Here is a 16,165-nt window from a genome sequence, read left to right as displayed (position 1 = left end):
CAGTTGGGAACATTATATTATTTAATATATATTGGTTTAGATCGATTGATCGTTGTTCCCTTTTAGCTTTTCACTACTTCATGAGGGCCGAGGACCTTGTTTAGTAAGTTGAAACCTTATACCCATATAGAGGGGCTGATCAGTATTAAAGGAAAGGTTGAATTTAATTGGAATGAGTCTTGATTGATACCTTTGTGATCACATACTTAATTCCAAGATAAAAACAATTGTGAATAATTGTTGATTGTATGACTTATGTGATTGTTGAGTCATAACAGAGTTTTAATACGTAAATCATGTAAAGTGAAACTGAATAGCAATAGCTTTAGACTGTGCACGTATGAAGTGACGGACAATCAGGAGTTGGGGTCATGGGTCACCTATGGTTTTCTCTGGGCCGGATTGATCACCGATTCTATTTTATTCAAAAGTCCCTCGATATCGCAGGTCATTGGGGTTTACGGAGTCGCGCCCGTACCTCGTCTTCCTTAGTGAAGAAGTTTCTAGTAGACAACTCAATCCATTGACTATTTCAATTAAAATAATGTTAATGATACAAAGGTCTAGTTCCGTCAGGTATAGTCTTCAAGTCAATATGTTTTGGTTATCCTTGCTTATGTTTTATTAGTTTCATGTTAGGGTTGTTCGTTTAATAGAATCATGTTAGGATTATTATTGATTTAGTATGTAGTACTCAGCTTTGCTGATTACGTGCTTTTGCTTGTGCATGTTGATCATGGCTATGCCTTATTGATCCTGTGATGACCCAATCTTTGGTGAGCAGTCTCTAAGGATCAATAAGCATTGTCCATCTGCAGGTTTGAAGATGTTGCATCATTGGGATCGGGAATAGAGAGCTTGCATTTAGTTTTGATTTGCTAAGTTGACTTGGGTTTGTTTATTTGGACTTTAAACTTGTTAATTGATCTTATTTTCGTTGATTGGTTTTGGGATTAACTATGTAATCCATTATTTATAAACCTAAAGTTAGTTTTATGTTTTCCGCTGCAAAATTCTGAATAAGCCGTTACGTTTTCACACGGGCGATAATGCCTTGATAATTCTCCATGTTTTATATTAAAAGAGTACTTTAGAAAAGGGAGAATTGTCGGGGTGTTACAAAGTGGTATCTAGAAGCTTATGGTTTTACTTCAATAATTTTTAGGCGCCTAAACTAGCTAGTTTCCTAAAACGAATTTCCGAGAATTGAGCTCTTACTCATTATATCGTTCAAAAATGCGTACTTTTTTTGGGGGGGACCAAATTCATTTTATTTCGTTTAAAAGTATATTAACATTTCTTATTTAAGTTTGAAATTAACTTATTTATTCGAAACTTTTCGTTTATGTGAATTAAGTACGTTTTTCTTTATTTTCGAAATTAAATTAAATATATTCGGAAAAAAAAAATTCTTTATTTTATTTATTTGTTTATTATTAATTCGTTTAATAAAATTATTTCTTACTAATCGTTCTTATTTTATTCTTTAAATTCTTCAATGTTTGACCTATTATGATTTATTATGAGAGATGGGTAGTGTAGGAAAGGGCATATAGGATAGAATTATATGTGCATTAGTAGTAAATTGCTAGCTTAAGAAGTTAATTGATATGTGCATGTGTTAAATGTTTAAGTGTTGAATTTAAATATGCATAGAAATTGTTTGATTCCACCAAACTTATTGTTTTATTGAATTCTAATTATGTTTTGGTTGGGAAATCGTTAGTTAGACCTTAAGTTGTCTTTTTCAGGAATAAAATTTTTCTTTCCAAGTACACAAACATAGGATCCCTTGAGAAGATCGACGAAGAAAAACCTCGTCTATTTGTAAAGAAAGTCGTGTTTGGATGTGAATATTTTGCTAGGATACAAAACCAACCCATCTTAATGAGAGAGGATATCATAGCATCCATCATTGTTCATTACTCACTTAACAAAATGACATACCTAGATCTCAAGGATAGGTATAAAGACATGCATTTTGAGGATGGAACGCCAAATTTGGCCAAGTATGAACTAGGAATGGTAGGTGGAGATACGACTCTGAGATTATGACCACCATTATTGAAGCAGTAGAAAGTAGTTTCAAGGAGGGTAAAGACATAGGGAGTCATTCTTGGGACGCATTTATTGAGGAGCCTATGGGAGTTGGTGTAAACAAAGATCTAAAAGGAAATGATGTAGCCGTTAAGAATGAGAATGTAGGGATTGAGGTAGAAAACCCTAACCCAGAGGTCCATGAGCCTACCATTGAGATCTCTAGTGATTCAGATGTGGAGCCTAAAGCAGATGGTGAAATGTCAAGTGAGCCTCATCAAAATGAAAACATGGATGAAGACTTAGACCTGGAGGAAGAGTTCGGCGAATCTTGAAAATCTAGATTTCACTCCGCAAGTTTCCAAGGAAAGAATAGATAGGCAAGATGCCACAAATATTTGAAGTTGTAATAGTTAGGTAATTCTTTTATGTTTTAAAGAATAAGTAGCACAGCTACAACAGTTTAAAGTTAAAGCAATAGGAGTTCGAGTTATTCTTTATTGTTTTCAAGGATGTAATAAACCTTTATAGAATTAGCAATAAAAGTTAAAGTATTTATTTCCAATGTGAGAATTCCATAATTCGCCCAACAACAGTTTATGTTTATATCATAGAACCTTTATTGTATTTTGAGGACAAATGCGTTATTACGGTTTAGAAGTTGTTATTAACACTCTTTTGAGGAATAAAAGTTAGATTATTAATTATTCAAAGGATCAAGAGTTCATTTTGGGCACGCAAAAGGAATGTTTTCTTCTTTTATTCTACCTTATTATTCGTGATGATTGAATTTGGTTGCTTGTTCCTCAATTGAATTCCTTTATGTGAATATCGTTCATGAAAGATCGAGGAGATTACCTTGGAATAATTGTTGCACCTTCGTAGATGATTGGTGCACATTCGTAAATGATTGTTTGATGTACTTGAATTCTGTCTGTTGGGGCGATATTACGTGGTATAGGATACTATTAAGTGATTTTTTATACCTAAAGTAGAATATATATTACTTCCAAGTTGCACTCTAGGATGACCAACAATAATGACCTAGCTGTTGTTATTCGCCTCTTGGCAGAAAAGCTGACCCTACCTTTTTAGAAAACCGGGTTGGAGAGTTTGAGAAATTGTTTGGGGCTGTGAACTGTCCTGAGAATATGAGAGTGGGTCAAGTTGTCCTGTACTTGAAAGATGAAGTTGATTTACGGTGGAGAGAGAATAGAGTTAGGCTTAGCGCTACTGGGAGATTCAATTAGGATTCAATTGTTACTGCCTTAAGGGGAAAGTTTTACCCTACCTTTTACGAAAAAGCAAAAAGCTTAGGAATTCATAAACCTTAGTATGGGAAGCATGACCATCGCTGAATATTATAGTAAATTTATAGCGCTATCGAGGTTTGCACCTGAGGTTGTAGCCACAAAGAAGATAAAGGCTCAGAGGTTTGAGCAAGGGTTGACCGATGAGATCCAGTTGGGATTAGGTGGAGAAACCTATACATCTTTAGATAATGTGTATGCTGAGGGAGAAAAGAAAAGAGTTTAATGCTGAGGGAAGTCAGGGTATAACCAATCCGGAAATCAGAGTTCGAAGCCTGTAGGGTCGCAAAACAACCAGGGAAACCACAATAAGTCTGCCAATGAGAACAACTGTAACACCCCGACAATTCTCTCTTTTCTAAAATAATCTTTTAATATAAAACGTAGAGAATTATCAAGGCATTATCGCCCGTGTGAAAACGTAACGGCTTATTCAGAATTTTGCAGCGGAAAATATAAAACTAACTTTAGGTTTATAAACAATCGATTACAGGTTTGATCCCAAAAATCAACCAACGAAAATAAGGAAATATAAATAGTACGACAAGTTTAAAGTCCCAATTAACAAAACCCAAATAACATAGCAAGACAAAATCAATACAAGCTCTCTAATCCCGATCCCCATGATATCGATGCATCATCTTCAAACCTGTAGATGGACAACGCTTATTGATCCTTAGAGACTGCTCACCAAAGATGGGTCATCACAGGATCAATAAGGCATAGCCATGATCAACACACTGTGAGGGGGTCGAAAAAGCACGAGGCTAATGCGTGACCTCGTCCCTCGTGGGTGTGAAGATTCTTTTTATTCAATCAAGTGTAATTGGATTTCCTGTGAGTATACACCCAATTGACTAGTAATATAGGAGTCGCCATTCAGTTTTTAACGACAATGAGAAAAACTGACAAAACCCGGTTATCGTGACATAAAGGGAATGCAATTATGTTTGACCACGACGGCCGTAGGTTCCCTTGTGATCCCTGGTGTGGGGATCTCTCAATATACACCCGCAAGGTAGAGATTGAGGGTTCGGGGGACTGTAACTACCGAGAGGAGTACTTCGCTCGTCGATAACTCCAGAGGAAGGATATCCTTACTAGCTCAGCATAAATAATTGAAGGGACATGCGTTAACTATTAAACTAATCTGAGTTGATTTTAGCAATATGCAATATATAATACTAATTCGATCGTGATTATCTGATTTAAATAGCATTAAGGGACCTAGCATGATAATCCGATTTCCCAAAAATATTATATTTGTTAGGCGTGATAGAACAATCAGATTAGGTTAGTTTAACAGTTCATAAAAAGGGCGAGGAAAGCAGTTAAATCATCGAAAAGGGACACATTACGACGCACCCTTGAGAGGTGCGTCACGGTTCTCAGAAAACTAACCACTTTGACTTTGCTATTTCTCCCTTTTATTTAACGAATCTCGATTATGGGACAGGATACGTTCTGTTCGATTTATGGATCGATTGCGACAGAACGCGTGAACAGTTTCGCAGCGAGAGGCTTAGGCTAAGGGTTGGAGTCAATACTCAGAATATAATTATGTGTTGTTGTGTCCTTTCACGTCGAAACTAGGGGCCTATTTATAGGGAAGAGTTCGTGGAAATATAGAATTGCAGAGTTCTAATCCACAAAGAATTAGGAAAAGAGACGTACCCAGGTATTTTCAGCGCCCAGGCCTGGGCGCCGAAGATTTCGGCGCCCAGAGCCAGGCGTTGAAAATAGGGTCTGGGCAGTTTTGTTTAGTCAGATTCGGATTCCTAAAATCCGTAGAGTTTGAGACTTAATCGAGTCTTTTAGCGCGTATCAATTTTATGACGGAATGCGTCTGGGCCCGTTACGAAATCTAGGCTCGTTAGGATTTTAATTAATACGTAACTCTTATTTCCGAATCATATTAGGAATAGGATTCTCGCAGTTTTCTATCTCATTTAGGATTTATGTTGGAATGCAACACCTAGTTCTGACAGGTTTCTATCCTTTATGATTTACCACTTTTAGAAGCTACCTCTTACGGCAGTTACTATTTTTAGCAGGTTTCCATAAATAGCAGGTTTCGGGTGAAATGAAATGGGGAATCGAGATTCGTTTATTTTATAGGAGATGCATTGTCAAGTGGAGTTTTTATGCTTCATCATCGAACCTTTCCCTTTCGGGAATGGGGACAAAAGTAGGTGTCTACAGTTAGCCCCCACTTTGACTGAGTCTTGGAATAAGACGATGGTCAAAGTATTAGACGGCGTGCGTCACACAAGCCATGGTGTATGTGACCTGTTTTGCGAGGGTCTCACGAGCCCCCGAGTGATAACATTTGACTTAAGGGTCATCACTTTGAAGTGTCGACATATCCCTCACGTGTCATTGGGATTTGTCAACTGATAGTATAGAAAACTTCCTCACTTTGTCATTGGAAGGATCTAAAGGTGCGTAGAAACTCCCTCACTTTGTCATTGGGAGTAGCTACAGATGTTTTCAAAATCAAAGCTGTAAAGTGTAATTGGGCCTGGACAAGCCCAATCACGAGGTAAAACGTCTTTTTTTTAAAGATTCTCATTTTCAGGGCTAGCTAAACGAGAAAACCTCCTTGTTTTTATAGGACGTAAAACGAAGGAAAATCCAGCACATCGTTCTTTTTTGGAAAAACGGAAAACCAATCCTTTAATTTTTGGAAAAAGGGAAAACCGAAATAAGTTAGTGACGCAGACCCCGCCCGCTGAAGGTGGGCGAGCCTGTCCGCTGAGGGTGGACGCCCCGTCCGATAGAAGTGGACGAATCTGTTTTGATGTTTTGAAAATAAGGACCTACGCGGTTTGTGACGTAGACCCCGCCGGCTGAAGATGGCGAACCTGTCCGCTGAGGGTGGACGCCCCGTCCAATAGAAGTGGACGAATCTATTTTGAAATTTTATTTTGTTTTTTTTGAAAATAAGGACCTACGTGGTTTGCGCCGTAGACCCCGCCGGCTGAAGATGGCGAGCCTGTTTGTTTTTTGAAGATCTCATTTTTTAAAAACTGAGGACCTGCGCGGTTAGTGACGCAGACCCTGCCTGCTGAAGATGGCGAGCCTGTTTTAAATTTGAAGACTTTATTTTTCGAAAACTGAGGACCTGCGCGGCTAGTGACGCAGACCCCGCCCGCTGAAGGTGGGTGAGCCCTGTCCGCTAAGGGTGGACGCCCCGCTCGCTGGAGGTGAGCGAACCTGAATTCGTCTTTTCGATTTCGGATTCGTGTGCCGCGATCTTGCCCGATTGAGGTGGGCAAGTCCCTATTACATTTCTTTCTTGTGATTTCTTTTGAGAATTTCTTTTTATTCATTCTTATAGGAGCGAATTCTTCCAAGGGATGCTCGGATTTAGTTGCAACCTGAATGTGGGTTGACAATGTGTTTAGACGGACCATTGTCTTGTGGTCATCATCTTTCATGGTTTGAGCTAGTCTTTATGGCTCAATCTTGCCACTACCTGGGTCCTTGTTTAGGGGACTATGTATAAGTGTCAATGGCGACCTTTGTCTTAAGGTCGTAAACCGGTTTTATCCAAACACGGGACTTCGTACAACGTAGCCTGGGAATATTGTTTTTAACTTTGTATACTCTATATTTTCTTTCGAGCCCCCAAGCACTCGTGCTTGACGGTCATTTCTTGTCAAAGAGGTTCCTTGGGGATACGTATTATGTAATGTCCTTGATCGTGTTTGGGATTGTGCTCGTAAGTGCGAGCGATCTTTGTAGTGGTGTGCTACTCTTAACAAAGCCGTGAGGTGCGACTTTCAGTAAAGAAATCGGTAACTTTCAAGTCAAATGAATATGGTAGGGCCCTATAGAAGTCAGAAAGGGTCTGGGATCATTTTCGGCGCCCAAGCCTGGGCGTTAGAAGATTTCGGCGCCCAGCGATGGGCGCTGAAAATAATTTCTGGCGAGGTTTCTTGATGACACAGTTGCCCTCTTGTTCATTCGTTTATTTCACCTGGAAGTTCTATGTATTCTCTTTTCTTTTGTTTTTTCTTTGTTTTTAGAACGTGATGATTTTCTTGAGAAGCCGTAGCCGATTGGTGGACTACGGTGCTTGTCGCTTTGGGGCGATTATTTTAAGGAACTGTTGCTCTTAAGGCGTACAGTTATTGTGATAGTTGGGCGAGTCTATATGGCCCGAGGAACATACCTTGAGGCGTAAGACTTTGACCGCTCTTGTTGTTGTATATTTTTCCTTTTGAATGCGTTCGTGAATGTTCGATACTTAGAATGATTATATGTATGTACGAACGAGCGTTCATAGAATGGTCGTTGTGTGCGGTCCATTAATCAGTTTGCTTGAATCATTTTTTTTTTGAGCAATGACTGATTTTGAATAGTTTGCTTAGAAGCTTGATAAGGTTCAGACCCGTTCATGTAGTGGGCTCAAACATCGTGCCCTTTCGATTGTTCAAACATTTGCTTCAAGATTTTTTTTTATTTTGCTACGGTTGTTTCGTAGCTTGGAGCTCCCAAGTATGCATGTTGGGATGCTTCCTTTTGGCGTACGGTTTTTGTAGGTTCTTTCGAAAAAGAAGCCTTGGGGTTCCGCTCGTGTAGGTGTGAGCTATCCCTTTCGTGGTAGGTAATATTTTGCTACCTTTAATCCTTAATGTAGAAGTCGTGTGGCTTGCATTTGGGCGATAAGTAATCTTTGCCTCTTTTACACATACTCTCTTTTTTAGACTTGTACCGTGGGATAGCTGAATTTATGGTGCGACGTAGGCTTGTGTGGCCTACCAACATGTTTTAGAACATTTCTCCAGGTGTTGGGGATATCATTATTATTTTTGCATTGGGGTACTTCATCACGCCTAGTTCAGGTGCTCGAACAAGGGTAGCCCCTTCTGCGTGGCAGTGCACGGCTTATTACTTCGTTCGATGCGAGGATTCATAGGTGTTTCTTCTTTGTTTTTATATCAGGGCAAGATTTAGCAAGCAGAGATATTTAGCGCCCAGGCTGGGGCGTTAAAGATATCGGCGCCCAACTCTGGGCGTTGAAAATGTTTTCTGGGTATATTTTGACAGTTCTTATCCTTGATTTTTTTTTCTTTCGCTTTTGCTTTGGAACGAGGTAGACCGTGTAACGGGCGCTTGTAGGGTGAGCGTTATGTGCAGTAGTTTGATCGGAGTTTTGGTGACTCGCGATTTTCAGTTACCCTTGTTAGTGGGGTGATTTTATATACTCTAAGTAGTGTTTAGAATTTGGGAGGGGTTGTAGCCATTCTAATGTTCGTTTTACATGATTAAAGCTTAGGATTGTGCCCCTATGACATATGTATAGCATTAGCGTCGAGAATTTTCGATAAAATCGTCATTTCGAGCATTTTTAGAGTGTTTTTCTCAAGCCCCCAATTGTAGCTACGGGATTGGCTTGGTGCTATAATGCTTGGCATACGTTTTTATGCATTCATGGTGACATGGATCATGAATAGTTTGAACCAGACTCGTTTAGTGCGAGGTACGTTCGAGTAGTGATCTACTACTTCTCTTGTAAATGTCGTATTATGCGACATCGCCATGGTCAAAGTAGTAACATGTGGAAGTGTGCCTTGACCAAAAGTTAGGTGCCTTTGTTTACCCATAATCATATTTAGAAATCTTTTGACTCACTTGCAACATTGAGATAAACGCATATTTACCTTAAACCAACGACATTTTATTAAGTTCGAAAAAGTCTTTGAAAATCATTTGAAAATTATTTAAAATCCGAGTCCTACTGTGTACAATCCGAGGTGTCCTAAGTAGGTTGACTTTATAGAAGGGTTCGCACAGGATTACATGAGTGAATCAAAATAATGTTACGATTTTTGGAATGCTGTCTAAGGATTTGTTGGAAGCCAGGGTGCAGGCGTCAAGATATACTTGTGCCCGTGTGGCACATGCTTTGGGCTTTTAGGGCCATCTTTTCCAGAATTGCGGGAATATAAATCGTTTTCAAATTGACTTAGATTTACTTGGTGTATGTCTGTACAAAAGTCAAGGTATACTTAGTTCTTTCCCTAGCTCTTTCATTTCAATTTTTAGCCCCTAGTTGTTGTTATGTCTTCCCATTAATGATGCTTTTAGATTTCGATTTTAGATGCCCGTGTCATATGTCTGAGTAGGGTGAGCCTTGGTTAAGTGCCAAGTCCTATTGACAATGTCTTATTTTTTTTTCAAAGGGGATTAGCAAGCATTTGAATTACCATGGACGGGTGCCCTGAGTTCGAAGGAATGATGGGGCGACGCCGTAGAACAATCCTCTTTATTGCAAGCTTACTGCCTTTATTACTTGTTGGCGATTATGATTGTGTCTAGTGGTGAAAGAACGTCTTTAAGCGAACGACTATGTCTAGTTGTGAAAGAAAGTCTTTAAGTGAGTTAGTTCGCTTTAGGGAGGGTCAAGTCGAGTACTTTAGAGGTCATGGACGCTTGCGTTAGCCCCCATTCAATTGAGGCAGAGTGATCTTTTGAGTCTTGGCTAAGTGCCTAGGAGTGTGAGTGCTCCTTCTGGAAAGGGTACGTGCCCTTATTATTTTTCGATGTGTGCTCATTAATTTAGCATCTTGGTGACTTGGATTCTTCCTTTGACTTAAATTTTTCTTTCGACTTGGGTTGCAAGTAATTAAATTTCAATAAGGGACTTCTATTTTTATTATTGTTATTCTATAGGCTTTAATATTTTTGCCAATTGGTTAGACCGAATCATAGATTGCCTACGTATCCGCCTTAAATAGATTTAATTTGGAATCAGGTCTTGCGTAGTTCTTAGCCTAGAAAATGGTTTCATAGAATGCCGATTTTAAACAAGTATGTTATGAGGTGGAAACATATTATTTGAAACGGTATAATAAGTGAAGTTTATTATTATTTAAATCTGCTGCCTTGCCGTAAGCCAAAAAATTTGTTTTATATTTTTGAGTACATGTATTTTCTTTTCATGTGTTTTTTTTTTGGTACGTATACCTGAATACGTGTTGTACCCCTCCAAGTGTTCGTTATTTTTCCGTGCATGTGCGGATAAAATGACGAGCACTTGTGGACAAATTTTTTAGCAAGCAGAGAGATTCGGCGCCCAGGCTTGGGCGCTAAAGATTTCGGCGCCCAGCTCTGGGCGCTGAAAATGGTTTCTGGGCGGATATTTTTTGGTGCGCTAAATGCTTCTTTGTTTCTCTTTTTAGACTAACTTTAGAGGCGCTTTTGCAAAGTTTCTTTTTTATTATTCACATTTTATTATTTTTTTTTGCACTTTTCATTTGTTTCCTTTTTTTTTTTTGTGACTCAAGACGGCTTGAAAGATGGGTTGAATGAGATAGGAGAATTTGTATAGGTGTTGGTCAAGCATGAGGATTATATCTGCTAGGGCTCACAATTTGCAGCTTCGTGCTAGTGTCACGAGTTTACATCAACCAAGGCCAATGAGCAGCATGGGGACGGCTCAAGGGTATATCAACAGGATGTATCCACACAAGTTATATGGTCATTATGCTAATGGTGGTATAAGAGCAGGTTTTGGAAATAAGGGGTATGACGCACGTGTTAATGGCCGTGCGTGGTTTGCGGTTGACAACGAGTTCAAGAACAAGAGTCGAGGTAATGGTTTCTTGGGTCATGGCAATGAGAACATGGATAGGTTAAAATGAGCTGAACAGGGACCCCAGAGCGAAGGCGTCTAAGAGCATAAGGATTGGAAAGGGTAGACATCGTAGAATTTTATGATTTGGATTGGTTAACTCAATTCTTTTCCTTCGTTTACTTAGGTAAATGTTGCACTACGGGATAAGTATTCCCTGGCTTGCTCTTTTCGCTCTCCCTTTTCTCTTTCTATTTTCTTGGGATTCCTCCCCAACATAAATTCTTCAATTTTTAATTTGGGCTAAAAGGTAGATGGTTGTGGTCTTTGAGTCACGAGGCGAGACTGAGTGATCCTCGTTTGGTAGGCCTATAGTGGACCTTTAATTTTAGTAGGCCTAGGGTGGACCTTTAAATTGTCTTACTTTGCAAGCGTATTTAGTCGTTTCTTAAAATGTGCAAATAGCTTAGATTTAAAATGTTGTTTTTACCTTATTGAATTTTAACAAAAGAATTACATCGAAAGTAATTTTTTGTTTCTTTTCAGATTCCAGTTTCTGAGATTTAATTGGAAGTTGTGATTTAGACTCAAACTTTCATTAATCTTTCTGATTATAACCCGTGTATGAATATAAGGAGGTGGCCTAGACTCAAAATAATGACATGGCGTAAGCCTATAATACTTGACCAAGCGACTCTCAGACTTAGGCTAATTGGACCATAACTTTCGTTGGTTGACACTTTAGATTTTAACCCTTGGGTGTTCATTTGTCATGCGCCATTTTGTTTAATGTTGGCAAGGTAGTTAATTGGGGAGATCGAATTTTTATTTTTGTAAGACTAGAATCATTAGTGCGGCTTCTCTCTTAGTGTGTATTGCTTTACCCCAATGGTAGCCCTATTGGTATGCCGATTTGGGTATTTTCATGGTTGGTCATGTTGCATTCATGGAAAATCTTTTAGTCCGTACTTAATAGTATTTCAAGGAGTGAGTGACTCGAGAGGACTATGATAGTCGTGACCCAATGTGATTATAAGCCTTGAGGCCATTAATTTTTCTTGCCAACGGTATTGACACCTTAGGTTCACTTTGGGGTTGTGCGACTATGGGGGATGATTTCCAGAATGTGACTGTTTCCATTTTGCAAATACTATAGTATATTCTTTTTATTGGTGAGAGAGTATTGAGGCCGTGGATTCTTAGCAAGGGATGACAATTACATATGGGTGCTTATTGATTTAAATGTTAGGAGGGGAGACTCAATATGGTTTAACCTTTTAACTTGCAGAACGACACCAAGCATTGGGACCGATTCTATGGATAAGACAACTAAGACTTAGGATTTGGATTGTATTTTGGCATAGCCTAGTCTAGACTCGGATTTATTTGAACATTTATTTTTTTCTTTGAAGACTTTATTCGAACATTATTTTTTGAATATTTTGCCCATGTGACATTCAAGGTTATTTCAATTAGCATGTTCGGTTTTGGTGCCGAGTATTGTCGTCGTAGGGAGCCGAGGGAGCCGAGATTCGTTATGATGTTCTGCCCGTTCACATTAATATGCTGATTTTCAGGTCGTCCCAACTTGATGGGGAAATAAACGCGGGGTAGGATCGTTTCACCCTTCGGCTATTTTGATTACCTACAAGCACGAGTATTTCCTTCACTATCCCCAGCGGAGTCGCCACTGTGAGGGGGTCGAAAAAGCACGAGGCTAATGCGTTACCTTGTCCCTCGTGGGTGTGACGATTCTTTTTATTCAATCAAGTGTAATTGGATTTCCTGTGAGTATACACCCAATTGACTAGTAATATAGGAGTCGTCATTCAGTTTTTAACGACAATGAGAAAAACTGACAAAACTCGGTTATCGTGACATAAAGGGAATGCAATTATGTTTGACCACGACGGCCGTAGGTTCCCTTGTGATCCCTGGTGTGGGGATCTCTCAATATACACCCGCAAGGTAGAGATTGAGGGTTCGGGGGACTGTAACTACCGAGAGGAGTACTTCGCTCGTCGATAACTCCAGAGGCAGGATATCCTTACTAGCTCAGCATAAATAATTGAAGGGACATGCGTTAACTATTAAACTAATCTGAGTTGATTTTAGCAATATGCAACATATAATACTAATTCGACCGTGATTATCTGATTTAAATAGCATTAAGGGACCTAGCATGATAATCCGATTTCCCAAAAATATTATATTTGTTAGGCGTGATAGAACAATCAGATTAGGTTAGTTTAACAGTTCATAAAAAGGGCGAGGAAAGCAGTTAAATCATCGAAAAGGGACACATTACGACGCACCCTTGAGAGGTGCGTGACGGTTCTCAGAAAACTAACCACTTTGACTTTGCTATTTCTCCTTTTTATTTAACGAATCTCGATTATGGGACAGGATACGTTCTGTTCGATTTATGGATCGATTGCAACAGAACGCGTGAACAGTTTCGCAGCGAGAGGCTTAGGCTAAGGGTTGGAGTCAATACTCAGAATATAATTATGTGTTGTTGTGTCCTTTCACGTCGAAACTAGGGGCCTATTTATAGGGAAGAGTTCGTGGAAAGATAGAATTGCAGAGTTCTAATCCACAAAGAATTAGGAAAAGAGACGTACCCAGGTATTTTCAGCGCCCAGGCCTAGGCGCCGAAGATTTCGGCGCCCAGAGCCAGGGGTTGAAAATAGGGTCTGGGCAGTTTTGTTTAGTCAGATTCGGATTCCTAAAATCCGTAGAGTTTGAGACTTAATCGAGTCTTTTAGCGCGTATCAATTTTATGACGGAATGCGTCTGGGCCCGTTACGAAATCTAGGCTCGTTAGGATTTTAATTAATACGTAACTCTTATTTCCGAATCATATTAGGAATAGGATTCTCGCAGTTTTCTATCTCATTTAGGATTTATGTTGGAATGCAACACCTAGTTCTGACAGGTTTCTATCCTTTATGATTTACCACTTTTAGAAGCTACCTCTTACGGCAGTTACTATTTTTAGCAGGTTTCCATAAATAGCAGGTTTCGGGTGAAATGAAATGGGGAATCGAGATTCGTTTATTTTATAGGAGATGCGTTGTCAAGTGGAGTTTTTATGCTTCATCATCGAACCTTTCCCTTTCGGGAATGGGGACAAAAGTAGGTGTCTACACACACACAAACAAAGCACGTAATCAGCAAAGCTGAGTACTACATACTAAAACAATAATAATCCTAACATGATTCTATTAAACGAACAATCCTAACATGATGCTAATGAAACATAAGTAAGGGTAAACAACACATATTAATTTGAAGACCACACTTGACTAGACTAGGCTAGACTGGACTAGACTTTTATAACAATAACATTATTTTAATTGAAATAGTCAATGGAATGAGTTGCTACTAGAAACTTCTTCTTCTTCACTAAGGAAGACGAGGTACGGGCGCGACTCCGTAAACCCCAATGACCTGCGATATCGAGGGACTTTTGAATAAAATAGAACTGGTGATCAATCCGGCCCCAGAAAAAGCCATAGGCTACCCATGACCCCAACTCCTGATTGTCCGTCACTTTAGACTTGCACAGTCTAAAGCTATTGCTACTCAGTTTCACTTTACATGATTTACAAATTAAACTCTGTTATGACTCAACAATCACATAAGTCATACAATCAACGATTATTCACAACTGTTTTTATCTTGGAATTAAGTATGTGATCACAAGGCATCAAGCATGACTCATTCCAATTAAATCCAACCTTTCCTTTAATACTGATCAACCCCTCTATATGGTTATAAGGTTTCAACTTACTAAACAAGGTCCACGGCCCTCATAAAGTAGTGAAAAACTAAAAGGGAACAATGAACAATCGATCTGAATTAATATATATAATAATTTAATGTTCCCAACCAACATGTTCGCATCAATCATCCATACTAACATGTTATAATTCTCATAACGAAATATATATGCTTAACATGTCCATCCAACAATATTAGATATGCACTTTCAACATAACCAAGTTCATCAACAATTTCAACATAACCAAGTTCATCAACAAATTCAACATTGTTTCAACAAATCACACACATTCCAAGCACACAGGTATGTACGTACCTTGTGTAAACAAACTGATAGGCCACTTTAACGAATTCAAAAGTCGCCTACAAAGAATTCTCCGCCTAAAAACAACCAATAAAATTCCCCAATAAATTTCCAACAATTTACAGCAATACTAAAGTACTCTAAATACACCCTAAACACATTTTGAACCATCCCCAATATCGAAACTTAACTAAATAACCTCCAAGCATAATGACTATTAAACTAATGATCTCAAAACGTTCTAAACTCCAATAAAACATCCCTTTTAAAATTTCCAACAATATAAAATAATTTCAAACGTCCACAAAACATAATCAACGTTCTTAAAATCATAAAAATAATAGCTTTAATAATTTATAATCGTCAACCATGATTTCAAAACTATTAAAATCTTAGCATTCATGCTTTAAATACTTAAAATCATTATTTCAATTCAATTACATAATCTGAAAATTAATAATTCAATTATGCAAACCTATAATTAAGAAATTCATAAATAAATCATTAAGCTTATAATTTAAATTCGAGAAACGTAATTTAAATTATTAAAACGTTATTAAATTCATCATTTGAACATATTATGCAAAATCTGAAAATTCTAATTAGATCATAAAACATATAAATTAAATTCAAGAACATAATTTCAAATTAATAAACTTAATTAAAAGATTTAAATAACTTAGGATTTAAGAAATAACCAAAAGGAGAGGAGAGAGAGAGCAGCCGGTGGTCAGAACCACGGCGGCGCGGCAACAGTTGCGGCTGGGATGGGTTGCTGCCGTGGGAGGCAGTGGTGGTTGTTGGTCGAACCAAAAACCGCAAGGAGAGGGCGGAAATCGAAACCAAAGAGGAAGGAGGATTTCCGGCTGGACAGGCACGGCAGCGACGCTGCAGGTGGGCGGCGCAGCGAAGGGGAACGACGAGTGGATGGCGGTGCTCGGTGGTTGTTCGTGGCTTCCCAACAACAGAAACATGTGAGGAGGAGAGCAAGAAAACGAAGGAGAAGAAAGAAGAAACAGAGGGGAGAGGAGAGTTACCGGCGGCGGCTAGAGAAGCCGGTGGCGTGCAGGTGTGCGGCGGCGGCGGCGGCTGGGTAGTGGCAAGGAGTACGGTGGTGCGAAACCAAGAGAAGGTTGCAAGGTTTGT

This window comes from Spinacia oleracea, chromosome 3 (assembly GCF_020520425.1).
Source record: "Spinacia oleracea cultivar Varoflay chromosome 3, BTI_SOV_V1, whole genome shotgun sequence".
Taxonomy (NCBI): Eukaryota; Viridiplantae; Streptophyta; class Magnoliopsida; order Caryophyllales; family Amaranthaceae; genus Spinacia; species Spinacia oleracea.
The sequence above is the reverse complement of the archived record's forward strand: the minus strand, read 5'-3'. Positions refer to the sequence as shown.